This window comes from Catharus ustulatus, chromosome 17 (genome assembly GCF_009819885.2).
Source record: "Catharus ustulatus isolate bCatUst1 chromosome 17, bCatUst1.pri.v2, whole genome shotgun sequence".
NCBI classification, from domain to species: domain Eukaryota; kingdom Metazoa; phylum Chordata; class Aves; order Passeriformes; family Turdidae; genus Catharus; species Catharus ustulatus.
In genome coordinates, this window is record NC_046237.1 from 9,767,910 (window position 1) to 9,784,950 (window position 17,041).

At 45.8% G+C, this 17,041-nt stretch overlaps 1 protein-coding gene across 4 annotated transcripts in view; it reads left to right on the plus strand.

Annotated features, from left to right (window-relative positions):
- Positions 1–17,041, plus strand: part of ZHX3 (zinc fingers and homeoboxes 3) — a 46,729-nt gene that overhangs the window by 5,165 nt on the left and 24,523 nt on the right. For 3 of the 4 annotated variants that reach the window (XM_033074800.1, XM_033074805.1, XM_033074801.1), the window contains exon 2: positions 12,137–12,243. The exons of the other annotated variant lie outside the window; for it this stretch is intronic. The gene's annotated coding sequence lies outside the window, so the exon portion shown is untranslated. The remainder of the gene's footprint in view (positions 1–12,136; positions 12,244–17,041) is intronic. 4 annotated transcript variants of the gene reach the window in all.

The following is a 17,041-nucleotide window of genomic DNA, read 5'->3' on the forward strand; positions in this document are numbered from 1 at the left end:
CAAAATGAGGCTTGAAGTCCTGGATACTTGATCTTACAGCTCTTCATCTCCAGATGTCCTCAGTGCAGGAGTAGCAAGGGTCTGTGTTGGAGTGCCCTGGAGTACTTGGAGTATACTTTGTGTGAGAGGATGTTTGAGATGGGGTTGTCTTGGGTGCTTTTTGATGTGTAGCATATTTAATGAACTGAAATCTTGTGTCTCTGTGTGAAGAATCCAAATGTACTCCTGGCTCCTTGTGCTTGTACTCAGGGCAGGCTGCAGTGGCTGGAGACCCTCCTGGTGGCTCCAAGTCCTTCCTTGGAGCATGAGAAGCACGAGGATCATTCCAGCTTCCAATGATAGAAAGCACTGGGCTTTCCCTTACAGCCTGCAGGCTCTGGTCAGCCTTGCAGAGGTGGTCACCTCTCAACCAGCACCCTGAGCTTTGGAAACCTTGAAGGGTTGGATGTGGTGCCATTTTTCACAGCCCTGCTAAGACAGATGTTTTCCTTTGCATTAAAGGTTAATTGGCTCTTCCATTGTTTCCTGGGTGTGGGGTGGCCCTTGGAGACAGATCACCCTGACACCCTGCCGGAGGTTGTGCGAGCCTGCTGTGTGTTGTGTTGTGCTTTGATTTGTTAAACAGGATGTAAAAGCAGGCTCCCCTTCTGAAATGTATCCTGCTCTTTCTTCCTTTGCTAGGAGTCATTTCCACGTCAGAAAACATTTAAGAGAAGGGGAGTGTCTCTGTTTTATGGAGGCAGAGCTGACTTAAACCCAAAAATCCAAGCACAGACCCCCTCAGCTGTGCTGGCACAGGGTAGGCAGGCTATGGTCTGGGCTGTGACCAAGCAAATGATGTGAATATTTTATTTAGACCATGAGCCACCTGTTGGGCTGTGCTCCCCCAGCCCTGCACGCTCTGGGAAGTGCAGCAGATGTTTTAAATGGCAGCCAGCTCTCCCTGCTCCAGTGTCTGGCATCTCCATGTTCTTTACAGGCAGGAAACACAGTCTGAGGATGGTGTACCAACTGCTGCAGGTTTGCAGGTCCTTTGTTTTCAGTTGTTTTCCCTCTGTTGTTCTGTCTGCCTCGGTGGTGTGGTGCTGTCCTGCTCTCCCAGCCTGTGCTGAGCTGTGCCTGCTCTGCCATGTGCCAGCATAATTTCTGGAGGTTGGAAATTTGGCCCTGGGAACACAGTAATGCTTATTAGAGCACTAGAAATGAAGGTGCTGTGGGGGAGGTATCTTTTGAGCTTGTGTAGTGGGGGTTAATTTTACAAAACCCCTGTCCTGTGAACAGTCACTGTGTGTCCACCTGCTCCTAACACTTTTCCAAGCTCCTTTTGCTCCTCTGTGCTCTCCTGATTTTCCTGGCATCTTTCTCTTTGTCAGTTCTTTAGATGTATTTTTTTCAATCTTACTGTCTGCTGTGTGTTTCACTTGTGTGTTTCCCTTTAGTGTTGCAGGACATTTGTTTTCTCATTGCCTTCAGCATCAGCCTCAGAGCAGCTTGTGGGTGCTGAGCAGTTTGTGGCAAGCAGGAGATTGGGGTGTTTAAAGGAATTTTTAAAGCCTTTGTGCTCCTACTTTGATATTCTCTGGCACCTGGGATAGGTTTTGATTGTTTTTTTGTTTGGTTTGGTTTTGGTTGATTTTGTTTGGTTTTTTGATTGTAGTTTTCAAGGGGATGGGTGGAACAGAGAGGGTGGGAGTGAGAGGAGCCCTTGCTTTGAGGGGTAACCACAAATAAACAGCGCTGCAAGGCAAACACTGCATCCCTTGTGTGCTCAAAGCTCTGCTGTTGACAATATTGTTGTGCCTGTCCAGGTGAAATGAGACAGTAAATGGTATTTGAGATGCAGTAGTGAAATTGGGGATCTCCCTGCTGAGTATCTCTGAAAAAAGGGTTTCCACAAGGAAGGTCTGATGGCAGGACAGGCTGCTCCTTGCTGCTGGGTGCTGTGGGCTGGTGCTGCTCTGTCCCTTGGGCTCTCCTGGTGTGAGGATGAAGCCACCCCAATCCACCAGAGCTGCTCATGGGGCAGGGGACATCATTCCTGCCTCTGTGTGGGCATTTCAGCATTGCTGGAGCCTTGGCAGTGGGGGCTCCTTTCCCACATGTGGAGAGATTTTTCTTCTTAATTACAAACGTCAGCCAAGTGGAAAAGGCAGTGGTTGGTGTGAGGCAGTGGAGGATGGGGGAACAACAGAGGTGTTGATGAACATGGGAGGGTTGCATTGCCTTCCCAAAATACCTGCTCTGTGGATTTAATTTCTGCTCCAGTCATTAATGCTGGGAAACGCTGCCTTGTGCATCTGCTCTGCTGGGGCTGAGTTTGTCAGGGCGTTGTAACCATGAGGCTGGGAACAAAATGGGAATAAAAAACAACAAAAAAACATGTTGAATGTAAAATGTCATTGATTTCTTTCTCTATTTTTTTTTGTATTTTTCTTCTAATTTAATCAATTCCCTACTGTGTTGTAAATTCCAAATGTGAATGGGAAATAGTCTCACCAGTACAATAATTAGCATGTAACCAGCAGATGAAGAAAACCCAGACTGCTGAGCTGATTGGTGAATGCTGACTGTTTTCCGAATTAATTTCAATAATCACATCTCCCATTAAAAAGAAGATGGGGTGGGGAGGAAGTCTTAAATTTTCGTCAAGCTCAATGTAGCGAAAAATGGTATGTGCAGTGTAGCTGTTCTGCATGTGATTAGAAAAAAGAGCTGAGGGAGGTTCTTGGAACTGAATTAGCAAGAAAGTATTGCTAATTTTGCAACCAACTAGCTCAATTTCACCTGCTTTTTTGGGAAGAGAAATAGAATTGGAAGTCAAATATCCATAATTTTATGTATGTGTCTAACAGTGAATAGTCTACCAGAAGAGGAAAACATTCCCTTGCAGTCGTGCTTTGCTGCAAGATGCAAAAACAAGTCCAGTGGAGACCATTAGTAGTAAAATACGTTTACTGTGCATCCATCCAGCTCCCAAATATTTTATTCTTGTGCTTTGAAGGGAGAGATGGAAATTGGTGTTTGGGAAGGGGGGATTTCAGAGATCCAGGAGCTGAAAACCTCTTGGCACAGGGATCTGCAGCCCTGCTCTGCTCTGCCTTCTTCCCCTGCATTTTTTTCCTGGTTTTGCCCCAAAGGTGGGTGGTGTTTTGAGGATGCAGAAATCCTCTCTCAGCCTTGATTCCTCCACGGTGTCACATCCAGACAGCACCAGGAAAGGTCACCTCTGCAGAGCTGTACCTGGCAACTGCTCTAATTATGCACCTGAATTCACAGTCAGGATTAGCAGAGATGATTTTATCTCCTAATGATGTTTTTCCCCTCATGGCCATGCCACCTCACCCTCAGGGCTTGTTTTCCAAAGCACAGGTGATGCTGCTACCAGCTGTTGGACAAGAGCATCACTTTAGAGATGCTTTTTCATTCCAGTTTGAACTCAATTTTAGGAATATTTGTGAAGTTGTGATAGAGCTTGATGCTTGTCAGCTTAAAATCTTTCACTTATAAGTGCAGGGATGATCTGCTGAAATTCTAGGCATACAAGAGGTGGGTCCATGCTGTGCTGAAGTGGTGAGAAATCCTGGAGTGTGTGATGGAGCCACCTTTAATTAATGCAAAATTCTCACTCTGGCATGGAGCTGATGATTCCATGTGCTGCCTGTTTTCAGTGTGGGGAATGACACCTGCCCAGAGCCACCTGTGCTGTGACAGCCAGGAGGGAGATCAGCTCCCACAGAGCATCTCTGGTGTGTGCCCCTCGGGTCTTCTCTCCCCCAAAGCCTCAGGACGTGCTGCTGTATGGTATTATTGTCATATATTATTTTAGAAACTGTTTGAAAAGGCCAGGCCAGCCGAAGTGATTTGAAACAGAATTTGTTATTTTATCAATTTAAGCTTGGTGTTCTCTGGGAACGTCTGGTCTGCAAGTGGATCACTGTGGGATTTTCTCTGCATGTTTTCCTAATGTTGGAGACCCTCTCAAAGAAATACCACATTGTTTCATTTCCCCTTCACACTTGATTTTTTTTTTAAAGTTAATGTCAACAACCCTACAATAACCAGTGAGTGAATATGCATGCCCATTCTTCACCCAATTTTTTTTTTTTGTGAAAAACAAGATTTAGCAATCGTGTTACGAACTATGGATAAAATGTATGTTTTAAACCACCTTACTGACACTTTTTGCTTTTTGCCCTTTTAAAATGGCATTAATCAAGTCAGAGACTGAAAAAAAAACAAAGCGGAGACTGAGAAAAGTCATTTGAGGTGAGTAAACAAGTTGGCTTTTTTTGTTTAATGAAATCTCAAAAAATGGCCCACTGCCACTGTGTATGTTAAGGGTACCTTAAATTCAGTGTCCTTTAGTGCTGACAGGCATCCCAAACACCTTTTATAATAAACCTCTAATTATAACTTAGTGACTTTGTAAGTTCTCTGGATCCTGAAATCAGGAAAGAACATTTCCATTTTCTGTGTCTTATGTGTGAACCAGATTTAGAGCTGGACTTGGTGAGTGTGGTGCAGAGTGATGTATTTATGGTGTGTTAGAGAGTTGTGTTTGCTGCTTCACGATGCAGTTTTGGGGTTAAACTCTGCATTTTGGGAACTACTTCCTGAATGCAGCAGTGTGGATTCCCAAAGGCAGACCCCAGCTGAGCTGGTTGGAAAAGGCTTCGGCTGGTGGCCAGTGCCTGCAGCCCATTGCTGCCTCCTGATGTCTGCCTCTTGGGGCTCTTGGATTACAGCCCAGCGCTCAGAACCAGAGACTTCAGTGAAAATCTCGGCTTCTTAAAGGGAAACAAAACCTCCAGAGCTTTGTGGCTGTGGAGAAAAGCTGGAAAATGGGAATTCTTGGGCAGAGGGTGGTAGGGAGATGCATTAGCCTGATTGTTTCCCAGTATCCCAGACTGGGAACAGTGCCATGGGGTCCTGGGCTTGACTTTTGGCTTTGGAAGTTGGCATGGCAGACACTGCTAGGTTGGTTCTTTTCTCCTCTGTTTATTTGTTTCTTCCCTCCTTCATTTAAATACTGTCTCCTGGGAGATTCCAGCTGAAGTCTGTTAATTGCTGAGATGTTTCTTTTCCCCCGTCGTGGATGCTGGGTCTGGTTTGGCTGTGGGTTCTTTTGGCACAGAGGGAGGAGCAGCAGGACAGAGGAACTGTGTTTGGGTTGGGTGTGTTTGCATCTGAAGGTGTCACACACCCGTGTCTGGGCTCAGCCACACTTGCAGGGCACTCGGTGCCATGGTCCAGGTGAGGTGTTAGGGCATGGGTTGGACTCTGTCATCTTGAAGGTCTCTTGCAACCTGGTTATTCTGTGAATTCTGTGAATTCCACAGCAGCAGCAGAGCCACTGCTCTGTGCCACCAAGGCTTGTCCCCCATCAGGAGCTCTGTGTGTCCCCCAGGTTTGGATGGACACTGCTGAGTCACTGTGGGGTTTTATTTCAATTTATATTTCTCTTGCAAGCCTGAATTGGAGGTTTGTGACATGGCTGATCTGATGCTATAAGGGATAACTTTGGACAGCTTTCTGTTGGTCCAGAAACCCTTGGAGAGGTCTGGGAAGTTCCCCCCAAAAAGCAGTCACCAGTGGGACACTGCAAAATCCTGAGGATGGATCAAGTCAAGTGATAATTCATTAAAGGTTCCTTCTGCTTGGCCATCAGTCCTTGAAAATCTGGATCACTTTGTCCTCCTACTTGAGAGATTTTCTCCAGAATTGTGTCTAGACACCTGTCTTTTTTTTCCCCCATCCTGATCAATCTGAGGTCCTCATGACCACAGGAGATGAAGCTTCTCTTATGCTGATGCTCCCTGCAAGGGCATTTTTTCTCTCTCCAAGTATTTTGGAGCTCACAATAAAATTGCAAGGCTTTGGCAGTGCCCGTTTGGGTGCTATTTGTGTGCCAAACCCTGCTGAATACATCTTTTATCATAGATTTGTAACAGTAGCTGTTGGAGGGGAGCTTCACGGGAGAAGTGCTTTCAGAAGAATGCTTTTGTAAGGGAACACTGTCCTAAAAAAAAAAAAAGAAAGGAAAAAAAAAGACTTTGCAGGCAGTAAAGAAAAAACCCAACATTTTTCATGTGTTCATGTTGTAAGATTTGCCCATTAATTTGGGTGAATCAGGTTTTGCTTCCATTTCTAGACAGTTTTGTCTGTCCTCTTTGTACAAACAAGTACTGTTATGCTCCAGGCATTTTTTGGGGGGAGCAAAAAAAAAAAAAAATTTAGGTTCAGCTAAGAAATGCCAGAATCCTTGTTTTGTGTAGCTGTCCCCAGGCTGAGCCCCAGCCAGGTCCCTGCAGGAGCTGGGACTGGGACCCAGCTGGCATCTGCTCAGGCTGGCCCTGTTTGTGGTGTGGAGAGCAAACTCAGGAGATGGGTCTGTTCATCTGGTCCATCTCAATAGCAGCATTTAAGGAGAAGAAAAGGCAGGAGGGTTTCTGAGCCGTGGATTCAGTAGTGATGGAGGACGTGCAGCCTCTGGGATGGGCTCTGGTGTGCTCAGCTCTTGTCTTGTCCCACTGATGGTCCCTTTGTGGCCACTGCTGTGTCTGGTCTCTGCAAGAGCCTGGTATTTCTAATGGCAGAAACATAAAGCTTGTCCTCCCACATGTTTGCCTCAAATTATCAGTGCTTTTCCTTTAATAAAGGGATCTTTCATGGGAAAATTTGCTTTCAAATCACACTAGTGTCTGAAAGTGTTCTGAGCATCCCGCCTCCAAGGAGGGGGAACACGGCACTGTGCTCCATTTCCAGTTTTGGTTTGGATCATCATACATTGTTCTTGAGTAGCCATTTACTCTCCTCCCCATCTCTCTGGCACAGGAGCAAGAGAATGAAACATTAAAAGAAGAATGTGATTATAATCCTGTAAAAACTGTCAGAGGAATTTGGCAGTGGTTGCAGCCTGTAATACATAATATTATATTCATTTTTTAAAATGATTAAATTTCAAGCTGACAGTTTAAATGACAAGTCACCTTAGCTATTATGGACAGTGTAAAGACTGTCAGTGTGGTTTTTTCTTTGCTAACCGTGGCATTTTCAAGGTCTGTGCACGCCCCAAAAATAGGAACCTTTGTCTTTTGGCAAGCTGCATGTGGAAGCTGAGAGCAATGAGGTCCCTTGTATTAATAATTTGTATTATAATAGCATTGTCACTGCTGGCTCCCAGGCTTTTTTTATCCCCGAGTTAATGGCAGGGCTGCCTGTCAAAGGGATTTTTTGTTGGAAAAAACTTATTTTTGCTTTTGTTGTCTCTTTGCTCCCACAAAACTGTGTGTGACTGGCACCAGTAACTGCAGCTGGGAGAGGGTGGAGATAAGGGCAGAGGAACTGTTCAGCCATGTTATTGAAAGTATTGACAGTTTAAATATGGTATTTGGTGTGGAAAGCAGATCCCAGGGGACTGACAGAGTTCCCCATCCCAGAATATCCCAGCTCACAGCAGGAGCTGAAGCTAAAGATGCCAAAACCTCCAGGCAGTGCAGGAATGGAGCTGCAGCTTCCCACATCCTGCTGTAGGCCTGGGATTTTTGGATGAAAGGGAAACCAGTGCTCTTCTGCTTTCTTGAGCTGGATAATCACATGGATGATCAGAGCCTTGAATAAAACATGGGACAAAGTGATGATTACTGCTCTCAAATAATATCTAAATTTGTCTTTGTGTCCTCTGTGGTTCTCAGAGCATCCTTTGGGCAGTGAGATGAAAATGAGAGGAGTGGAAGTGTTGTTTCCTTTTCTTGGATGAGAAGCTGGCTATCATTTGCTGAATTTTAATGCTCCATGTTGTATACACCTATTTGGTTGTTAAACACAACCTGAGTAGGATTTGAAATTTTTTAAACTCTGCAGTAGGAATTTTAAGCATCATGGGAATATCCCATAATTCCTTCTCTTTGCAATGGGAAAAAAATATTCCAGTAGACATGGATTGGATCATGACCTGCTTGTAAATTCTTGGTTGGGTATAAAACTCAGTTGAAAATGAACTTCATCAGCAGGAGGAGGATAGTGCAGAAGGATGAGGGAAAGTGTCCTTGTCTGGTTCTGGCAATAGAGAGAAGAGTTTGGCTGGAGGAGATCAGAGAGTTGTAAGGAGATTGACTGGAAGTCTAGAAATTCCTGGTCTGAACAAACCTGAGATGTTTGGCTCTAGATGGGAGAAGAGCAAGGCAGGAAATATATCTTCAGGTGCCTAAAAGGGAAGGGGTGGTAGATCTCTGTGTACACAGTGGGAAGAACAAGAGGTCACAATCGTAAAATTGTAAGGAAAAAAGTTCAGATTAAATATTGGGCAAAATTAGGGCAGTACTTTCCCTGAAAGTAACAACAGGATTTGATGGGCTGAAGAACTCGTGGTGCATCAGTTGTTGGAGGTTAAAACAGCTTGGAAATACTTTCTGATATTTCTTGATGGTCATTGTTGTATGAGGAAGATGCAGTTTATTCCCCTGCAGTGGGAGTTGTCTCACAACTGTCCTGTGTTCCCCTCCCTCCTGGCCTGGAGAGGTGAGGCTGGAGTGGGTTGGTTTTGGTCTAAAATAAGCAAGAGATGAGAAATTATGTTCCATGGTTTAAAATTTTCAGGCACTTAAAAAGATTGAAGTGACTAAACTAATGTAAGTTTGCATGCCTCCCTACAAAAGCAGATGTTGCCTAGAAATATTTTATGCTCTTTGGTTCTGAAACTGAATGTTATGGACATTAAAATGTACAACTTGTCTCTCTCAGTGGTGAAGCTTTTCCAGGATGCTGGTTCACTTGAGTTGGAAGAGACAGAGAGGGCAGTGAATGATGTTGCCTTCAGTACAGCTATTTCTCTTTAAAGAAATATCAGTGAGGTTTGAGTTCCTGGCTCTGTAAATACTGGAGAAATACAAACAGCCACTTAAGAGATCCTGAATGGTCATGTCAGCCCTTTAATTGTACCTTGGGAATGGTAGATTTTTAAAATCAGTGTTCCACAAGCAGCAAAGGCTGCAGGGTCAGACAGTCTCTGCCGGGCAGTGTCAGGAGGTCTCACATGTCTGAGAAGTTTCCTCCAGGTCCATGTGGACACCTCAGAAAGGTGGAAGGTGCCCATCTCTGCCAAAGCTGGGGTCTTGCAAAGTGCCTTCATGGCTCAGCTATTTCCTAATTCAGAGAGCAGCAATAAAAGGTGAAGCATCCCTCAAAGCATCCCCCTTGCAGACTGGTGGGCATGGGAATGGTTTTTGTCTTTTTCTGTATCGTTTTGTTCTTCCTCAGCCCAACCTCTGTCAGAATAGAGGTAGGTTTGGGGCTGCTTTGTCTGCTTGTGTGAGTCTCAGGTTGAACAAGGCTTTGCTCTGCAAGGAGGCTTTATTCTGGGACAGCCTAGTTCCCTTTTTCAGCCACGTTAAAAAAAATAAAAATCCCAAAAGAGAGCAAGAAGATCTGCTAAGATCCCGAAAGAGAGCTAACAGCTGTCCAAAAAAAAAAAAAAAACCTGAGGTAGGGTTGTCAGGTAAAAGGAAAACAGAATAATCTCTATTTTTGATTTTGAAATGCTCAGTCCTTCAGTGGATCTCACACAGGGGTGCTTCTGGGGGCTGGAGTTTCCCTTTTCGTGAGCCCACTGGTCCAGCTGATTCAGATATTGCAGTGTTAAACCTCCAGGTGTAGTAAGATGGCTCACTATATGTGTTGAATTTGCTATTTGAGGAAGATATTCTCCATTCTGGAACTGTTCGTAGATTTTGAACTGCTCAGTCAAGCCTTGGGGAGCTGTAAGGACAGCATGGGATGGGAATGATGGCTGTGGTTCTGGCAGGCACTCCAAATAACTGAGACAGAAGGACCTCGGTGTATCTTGGCTGTTGGATGCTGGGATTTTAATATCTGAAAGAAATTAGGGAAAAAAGCATGCCTTGGTTGTCCTTGTTGCTGTTCCAGTTTCAGTGATAAGCAGCTGAGCTGTGTGCATGCTCTGCTCTGAGGAAAGCCCAGTCCCTGCCCCCTCGCCCCAGCTCTCTCTGTGTTATTCTTCTTGAAGCAGCAATTCCAGGGAATTCAAGGAGGAGCTGCCAGGGTAATCATGGCTCATGGTGCCAAATTTGCAGGGGCTTTACTCCATATTTCAGAACAAGGTTTTGGGAGACTCAGATTTATCTCTGCCTCCAGCTTCAGTTTCTGTTTAAGCCACCTTTAATTTCTAGAATTGTGAAGCTGTTCTGACTGCTGTGATCGAGGTCACCCTTTAATTTAGGCACTCTAAGGAATGCAAAATCTTGTTTGCTAAAGACTTAGGCATATTCTGAATCCCTAGAGGAGTGTGTGAAGGATATTAAATGTACCATGGCAGAGAGAGAGGAGCAGCACTGTTACAGGAGGAGGAATGGCAGATAAGCAGTGGGGCCATGCTGTTATCACTCTGTTTGGGAGGTGCTGGGGTTGTGCAGGTCAATGTAGGACATTTACACAAATTGCTGGAATAAAAACCCACTCCATCAGCAGTCTAGTATTTGTTTCTTATAATATGTTAAATTTTTTCTGGCAGAGCAAAGTTTGTCACCTGTTATGTCAAGGTCTCGGCATTCAGTGCTGGGATCTTTCCAAGTGTGCTGAAACCTAATTGGTTAGGGGTAAGCCTTCCCTTCATTTTAGGGGAGGAAAAAAAGAAAAGCGAAGAAAAAAGAAAAAGCTGTGGCATCTAGCAGGCATTTAAAGCATTTTTTCTTGTTCTCTCAAGTCTTGTGATTTGCCAGACTAAGGCCTCCTGATTTTTTCCCCCTCAGTTCTGGGCTTGCTTTGCTTTTCCTGTGAATTAAACTGGAAGAATAAAATGCAGCAACTAATTAGAACAAATAACATAGAGCAGCCAGCACTGCAGGTCTGGGAAAACTTTCTCCAAGCATGGCTCTGCAGCAGGGAGAGTTGGGACACCTGAGTGCTTAGAGGAAACCTCTGTGTCCTTCTACCCTTGTCCAACTTCTTTGTCTTCTTTTTTTATTGTTATTCTTTTTTCTTTTAAATCCTGCTGAGTTTGGTCTGTGAAATTACAGCCAGAGTGGAAATTTCTTGTCTGCAGTATGTTGGATGGGTTTGGGGAGCCCTTTCCTGAGTTGTAGTGCATTTGTGCCAGGTATTTGGTGAAAATCTCTCTGTGCCACTTACTTAATCCAAGAAAACTCAACAGTTGTGTGCAAAGCATGTGGTCAGCAGGATCCAACCTGAGAAGCAGAGCAGTGAGGCTCTGGCAGGGAACTTCAGGGACTGGAGCTGGCTGAAGCACAGGGGCACTTCACAGAATCATAGAAAGAATGGTTTGGGTTGGAAGGGACCTTAAAGATCACATAGTTCCAGCCCTCCTGCCATTGGGCATGGGACATGCTGCTGGGAGAGGAGGACCTGTCACTGCTCAGGCAGGAGCAACAAACAAATTTTCCTTTGCTTGGGCAATCACAGCCTAATTTTCCTGGGTTTCATCCTTGTTACAAGCTCTGGCTCACCTTTTTCCAGGGTGACTCTTTGTTATTCAATATGCTGTTTTCTCCCCTGGTCTGAACTTAATCCCAGAAATCCACTTGGCTGGTTATCTCTTTAGACAATAAAGTTTAGAAATTTGGAAATATGTGGAGCTGGCTCTGCTGCTTCTCCAGCAGTGAGAGAACAGGGATTGGGTGGCAGTGGGGGGAAATGAAAGGGAGAAAAGAAGGCCACAGCTACGAGCCGAGCTGTGTGTTATATTTAGCTGCTGCTGTGGCAGTGGCACTCAGGGTGCTGTGGTTGCTGCTCTAAATATGTTCTGACCAGTTGAGGTTTCCAGCCCTGTAATGGACCAAGTCCACAGGGAGCTGGGCAGCGGTGTCACTGCAGCACACTGCTGCTGGGGGATTGCTTTCACTGGGTTGAGAGCTTGGGGATTAATTCAGCAAACTTGGTTAACTTCTCATAAATAATGTCTTTGCTAAGTGAGGGGGTGGGGAAAAACCCCAAAGATGGGTGTTTGGGGTTTTTCAGTGAGGATCTACTGTGGGAGCACAGCAGGCTGGACACCTCAAACTGATCAGTGTTCTATTTTTTGCTTTTAGCCTTTGCTAACCAAGGGCTGCCTTCTCCTTCAGGGGTGCAGCAGTAATTTTTGGTGTGATGTCTTCTCTTCCAGCCCTGAATCCTGGTGCTGCTGAGGCAACTGCAGGCACTTTAAAGATGTGGGTGAGCACAGAGGAGGGGCAGGAGAACGACAGGCTCAGGACGTGGTCCCTGGTGCAGGTAGGACACTGCTGTCACCTCGGGCACTGTCTGTGGGGTGGACCTTTGTGTCCTGTGCAGCCTGGACAGGGAAATGTGCTGTATTCCAGTGTATGGCATCTGATGGATGAAGGAGGTGATCATGCAGGGATTGGCTCCATTGCCTTGAGAACAGGGGCTGCTTTGGGGTCAGATCAAGCTTGGCTTAACTTCAGGTGTCCCTGAGTAGGGGCAATTTTTATTTTCTTTGCTTTTGGATATCACTTCTTGAACTAAACAGAGTTCAGACAGCCTGTGTGTTTGTACTTTTCTCCTGGCTGGCTCCCCTATCTGTGTGCTAGTCGCTGATTTACTTTATTTCCATACAACTTAATAAATACCCATCTGTCCCATGGTGTGGATGAGGGGTCAGGAGAGCGATGCTTTTTCTCTTTGGCTTCTGTGGATGGAAGAAGTGTGCTTGGAAATAGCACTCCAGTTTTCCATTACACTGTTCCAGGCTTTTGAAGAAGAAATTTGGTCTCATAGCAGAGCCAAGCCATTTTATTTGTACAAAAAGTAAGCTCCATGGTTGAACATTAGTGAGCAGACTGGTGAGGAATTTGTTCACCCAATTCATAGCTGTGTGATAAATGACAGTGTCCCTGTGGAAATGGGGATTTTCAAACCCTAGAGTGGTTTCTACCCAGCCTGTGCTTCATCTAGAGACTGCTTGTTTCTAGACTTTATTAAATAATCAGCGTTGGGAGTACAGTGACTGGACTGATGCTGTTTGCTGCAGCTTTCCTGACACACTTCCAGTTCTGCAGCCTGTTAAACTGGTAGGAATAAACCAAGGCACCCTGCTGAAGCATGTGATGTGCTGGGATCCACGTGCACCCTCAGCCCCCTGAGAGCTGTCCTCCTTGAATTCCCTCCATTAATTGCATCTAGGTGGGTCCTCAATACCTTGTGGCACTTATTGTGCAAATGCAGTGAGCATTGTGGCTCCCTGTTGGCTATTGTAAACAGAGAATTTTGCAGGAAGAAGAGGGTGAAGCTTTTGTAGCTTTGCTCTGCCTTTGTAAACAGGGTTGATCCCTTAGGAAGGAAAGTAGGGAGAAGGGCATTAAATTTTATATCCCTTGGTATCTGCCACAGAAAGACAGCAATATTGAATGTGGATGGTTCATGTGGAAGGTGTCTGGGTAAATAAGGATTTCTTTGTGTTCTATCTGCAGAAAAAGACTTTGCTCATTACTGAAGGGCCAGCACCCAGAGATGGATTGTGGCCTTGTAGCACTGTGCCATCCTCCCTGCAAGCTCATCATCCTGAGCTGGCCCACAGAGGCTTTTCACTATCTTCTGAGGGAGCTTTAAGAACCAAATGGAGAATCTTTGCTGCAGAAGTTGGCCCCTTTCTCTCTGCTCCTCCTTTTCCTCCACCCTCCTGTGGTGTCCTCTCCCTCCCAATTCATTTGTTTTTAAAACGATTGTGCCATTGTGTGCATCAATACGTGCATGGCCTGTCTTGTTTTTCTCTTGGCCTGAAAGTGCAAAGCAAATCTGTTTATGGTTTTGGTGAGCTAATTCTTCCCCACCCTAGATTTTTAAATAGACTCTTTCTTTACCAAGCTTGCAGAGCTTGCAGGATGTATTGAAGTAATGGGAAAAATATGTTGTGTGTTAACCTTCCTTTTTTTATAAAACTTTATTTACAAGACCCTATTCCTGGCAGTGCATCTGGGAAGTGAATATCTGGCTGCTGGAGAAATTAGAAGACTTTGAAATAGCAAAATGGGCATTTAATGCATTCGGGGAGGAAATGTTTTGAGTTTTCCACGTTCAGCGCTTGAATCGTGAAGCACTCTAATGAGTTGTGCTCAGTTGTCCCTTTAATTTTTCATCTTCTCCTGAAAATCCCAGTTTCTAGGCTTGGCTGTTTCCTGGGCTGTCTGTTACCTTCAAACAGGCTCCTCCAAGCAGCTGCTGACCCAGACCTTGCAGCTGAAGGTAAGAGCAGCAAGGAATGCTCTTGGCCTGTAAATAGTGCCTTGGATTAAGGGCTTGGTATGTCACTGGTGTGTTGGAAATGTTATTTTTGCCTCTTGATTTCATCCTTCCTGCAAATCAATCTCAGACCTGTCTGTTTAGGTTAACAGCCTTCTCTGCATCCTTGTGGGGTTGCAGAGCTCTGTGCTGCATTTTCACCAGGCTGTTTTGGCTGCTGCAGGCAGAGCTCAGCTAGAGAAGCTCCAGGGACACTCCTGTCCACGATGCCTGGCTGCTGGATTGCTTCCCAGCCCTTGTGCTGGCTCTCTCCTGTGCCCTACCACAGCACCTCCTCACCTCCCACCTGGCTGAGAGTTATTTCTAATGAAACCCTGAGCTGCTTGTGGCTGGCCATGGGCAGGAGCTCTCTGTAGATGTGGGGCTTTGTGCAGCCTGGTGTAGGGTTGGTGTCCCTGCCCATGGCAGCAGAGCTGGACTAGAATGATCTTTAAGGTCCTTTCCAGTGTAAACCATTCTGTGATTCTATGGCCATTACATGTGGAAATGCACTTCTCCAGTCCCAGCTCTTGTAGGGCTTGGCTGAGGCCTCTGGGTGCTCCTGTAACATAAATAAGCAGGAGTAGGATTTCAAAGCAAGCAAATTTTTTACATAGTTGATGTCACGCCTCTTCAGCCCTGTGTTTAGGGCCCAAGGATCTGCAGGCCCACAGCTGCTAGTTTGGTCTTGTTGCTAATAACCCTCTGGAGGTGTTTCTGCTGAGCTGGTTCTTGCAGAGGACTGAGGGGTTCACCCTGATCTGACAGTGCTGGGAAAGACCTGTGGTGGGGAAAACATGAGGTGCTCTCACAGAAGTGGGTGCCCTGTGTGAAGCTGCAGCCCTGGACATGCTCCTCGCTGGGGTTTGGGGTGTGGACTGACAGCCAGGATTCTGGTGAGTAGCCTTAAAGCAGAAAGGGCTGGGGCAGGGTTATCCCACTCCTACAGCCCTTCCACCTGGAGCCTCTGTTCTGCCAGTGAAGAACAGATGGGGAAAAGAGATTTCATTTCCTCACCCTGAGAGGTAAATTTTTCACAAGGGTTTTGTTCACCTGCAAATCTGCAGCAGAGCTGAAAGCAAAGAATTCCCCGAACAAAGGCTTTGCAAAACAGGATTGTCCTTTATGCGTGTAACTTGGTAGCACGTGGGGTTTCTTTCTGTAACAGTCTTAGAAGAGGTGAAACTCTGTCTCTTTTTTCCTTTTCTCTCTTTCTGTTAAGCTGGCAGTGCTGCTGCTCCCTGGGAAGGTGATGCTGGGGGTGGCACTGACCAGTGCCCCTCAGTCCCCAGCAGGGGCTGCAGCCCTGAGCATGGAGCTGTGAAACCTCTCTTACCTCCCCTTTTCCTATCTCCCCAATCAGTATGTGTAACTGTAAAGATTCCCAACCTGCAGAACAGATGGAGTTTTCCAGATGCCCTTGTATCCTCTTCCTTCATTCCTTCCTTCCTACTCTTTTCACTGACCTATTTGCTCAGGACATGTATACAATATCAGTGTGACAAATTAAATTGCTTGCACTCAGAAAGATGAGGCCACTGGATGCCTAAATGCTGCATAAACTTTTTGGCTAGCCCCACACTAACAGTTTTGACTCCTGTCCCTCACATTGCACTTTGTGAAAGGCAAATTCCATCCTGTGTGTCCCTTTCCAAACCTATTGCCCAACACTTCCGCTATTTGTCATCAGCTGAAAAGGATCTGAGCACTGCAGATATCCACAGATGTGGTTTGATTGTGTGTTGTGCTACAAACCACATCTGTGTATCAGGAGGGTTTGGGTTTGCTGTTCCTCTCTGCAGGGCTGGGTTTGGGATGTGCAGTGGTGCTGCAGGGGCTCTGCTGTTCCTCTGGAGGGGTGAGCAGTGCCCAGGAAGGCACTGGGCTCCAGCAGCAGACTCCCAGGAGCAGCCAGGCTGGATGTTCTGGAGATGCCTCCAACCAGCCCTGTCTGGCAGGGGTGCCCTGAGGCTGGGGAAGGCTCCAGTCCAGTCTCTGGGAATGGACTGGGCTGTGCTCAAACAGGTTTTCTTTATGAAGGGGAAGAACTGTGCCTGTGGCCTGTCAAAGTCTGGATAAAGTCCATTTTATTGTTTTGTACCAACACAAACTGGTGGCAGTCAGGTTCAAGGAGAGGCCTGCTGCAAAGGGAGAGGCTTTGGCTCAGAGCTAAGGCTGCAATATTCTGTGTCATCGGAGGTATTTGTGAAAGAAGATGCAGATCCAAGGTGAAATAGTGAGTTCTTACTCACCACCCTTCAAACTGTGGACTTCAGGCCACTCTTCAAAACAAAGTGATTCACTGGGAGGTAAAACAGCTTCTTATTTCCCAGCTTGATCTGGAGCTTAGTAATCACTGTGGTGGTTCAGCAGTGCTGAGGAGTTGTCTGTTCCAGCACACTGAGCATGCTGCAAGTTTTATTTTATTTCCAAAACAGCTCTTTAAGCATGTTGGTCTGTAAGGGAAACTCATAATAATTCCCTCTGTCAGTATAATTCAGTGGCAGTGCAAAATAGGAGAGTATCTGACTAAAGGTGACCCATTAAAGGGTGATTTCTGATAAAGAACAAGACTGGGGACTAACAAGTCCTGAGTTCAATTACTGACTTTGCTATAAGCTTCCTGTGACCTTGGGCGAGTTATTTAAAATTGCTTTGTGCCTCATTTCCCTTTCTGTAACACACTGGTGACAGCATTTCCCTTGCAGCCAGGAGCTGTGTCAGTGGGAAGGTGTCTCTACCCTTTTCCATAGCTGCTGTGTGAAGATCCTGGATGGACTAGGAAGCATGA